At 45.8% G+C, this 2,191-nt stretch overlaps 1 non-coding gene across 1 annotated transcript; it reads right to left on the bottom strand.

Annotated features, from left to right (window-relative positions):
- Nucleotides 1–641: 641 nt before the first annotated feature.
- LOC130727059 (small nucleolar RNA R71) lies at nt 642–748 on the bottom strand. The gene has a single exon (XR_009015099.1). It is a non-coding gene; the product is annotated as a small nucleolar RNA R71 (small nucleolar RNA).
- Between the last annotated feature and the right edge of the window lie 1,443 nt (nt 749–2,191).

A 2,191-nucleotide genomic window follows, 5' to 3' on the forward strand; every position in this document is an offset into this window, starting at 1 on the left:
TTGTTTGTTTTACTAAGCATTGCATTGAATAGGTGTTACTAACCTTTTCTCTGTTTTTGTGATTTTAGTTTATGCACAGTAGACTTGGTTCGGATCCACTGCTGTTTGATCCGGAGCCAGAACGCACCCTCCATCGTCGACGAGCTCAACAAAGAGCTGCTGAGATAGCCGCCATGGCTGCCCATATGACGGAGGAGGAGATGCAAGCCCACATTGAAGAAAGAGTGAATGAGGCTATTGCTCAAAGACTTCAAGAGCAAGAATTGGAGAACGCCAATCGTTCTCTTAGAGACCTCACCTCAGCTGCCATGAGCTACGATTATCCGGGCAGCATAGTTTCCCCCGATGGCACGGGAAATTTTGAGCTGAGGCCGGCATTCATTAATTTGGTGAGCCAAAATAAGTATGGTGGAGGTGCTCTTGAAGATCCTCATGCACACATGGAGCGGTTTATCCGCAATTGCAACACCTACAGAGTTCAGAATGTTTCAGCGGACACCATCCGCTTGAGTTTATTCCCTTTTTCATTGAGGGATACTGCTGAGGAGTGGTTGAATTCACAGCCCCAAGGTAGCATTACATCTTGGGAAGACTTGGCTGAGAAGTTCACCACAAGGTTTGTTCCAAGAGCCCTCTTGAGAAAGCTCAAGAATGACATCATGACTTTTACTCAATCCACCGATGAGAATCTCTATGAAGCTTGGGAGAGGTTCAAGAAGCTCTTGAGGAGGTGTCCTCAACATAACCTTACTCAAGCTGAACAAGTGGCAAAGTTCTATGATGGTCTCCAATATTCTTCGAGGTTTGGTTTGGATGCGGCTTCAAGCGGTGAGTTCGATGCCTTACTTCCAGAAGTGGGGTACAAGTTGATTGAAAAAATGGCTATAAGAGCCATGAACTCTAGTAATGATCGCCAAGCCCGAAGAGGAGTCCTTGAGGTTGAAGCTTATGATCAACTTATGGCCTCCAACAAGCAACTCTCCAAGCAAATGAATGAGATTCAAAATCAAATGAAGACTACCAAGATTGGTGGTCGAGTTGCCAAGGTGGAGTGTGTGACTTGTGGAGGGCCACATGACAGCGAAGAATGCACAGAGACTAGACCGGAGGAGGAAGTGAAGGCCATGGGTCAAGCTCGGAATGACCCATTCTCAAGTACTTACAATCCAGGATGGAGGAATCACCCCAACTTTTCTTGGAGGCAAGCTAATGGTGGGCAAGGAAATGGCTTTCAAAGGCAATTTCCTAGCCAAGGATTCCAAGGCCAAAGCTCAAGACAACCTCAAGAGCGAGGAGAAGGTGAAGGGAGTGGTTCCAAGAAAAGCTTAGAAGAGTTGGTGGAAACTTTCATCAACCGGACGGAGAATAATTACAAGAATCAAGAGGCGGCTATCAAGAATCTTGAGAATCAATTTGGCCAGCTGGCCAAGCAAATAGCCGAGAGACCTCAAGGTAAGTTTCCCTCCGACACTATCCCCAATCCTAAGCAAGAGAATGCCTCTGTTGTAGCCACTAGAAGTGGGAGAGTGATGAATGAATTGAAGAAAAAAACAGAGGGAGAAAAGAGAGAGGAGATAGTGGGGGGAGAAGTAGTTGTGCCTATTAAGGTGAGAGAGGAAGTTGATCTTACTCCTGAAACTAGCAAGGTTCCGTTCCCTAAAGCATTGGCTAAGAAGAGCTTAGATAAAAAGTTTTCAAAATTTGTTGATGTTTTCAAAAAGCTCCACATTAGTATTCCGTTCGCCGATGCTTTGGAACAAATGCCTATATATGCTAAGTTTATGAAGGATATTTTGAATAAGAGAAGAAGGTTGAAGGGAGTAGATGAGACGGTGTTGATGACGGAGGAATGTAGTGCCATTTTGCAGCAGAAGATGCCAAAGAAAAGAAGGGACCCCGGAAGTTTCACTATTCCGGTAGAAATTGAAGGCACGGTGGATGTGGAAGCCTTGTGCGACCTTGGAGCGAGTATCAATTTGATGCCGCTCACCATGTTTGAGAGGCTGAACCTAGGAGAGGTTACCCCAACCATGCTCTCCTTGCAAATGGCGGATCGATCCCTTAAGACTCCATATGGGATTGTGGAGGATGTAATGGTGCGGGTGGACAAGTATGTGTTCCCCGTGGACTTTGTTGTGCTTGATATGGAGGAGGATGAGAAGATTCCTCTCATCCTTGGTCGACCTTTCTT

This window comes from Lotus japonicus, chromosome 6 (assembly GCF_012489685.1).
Source record: "Lotus japonicus ecotype B-129 chromosome 6, LjGifu_v1.2".
NCBI lineage: Eukaryota > Viridiplantae > Streptophyta > Magnoliopsida > Fabales > Fabaceae > Lotus > Lotus japonicus.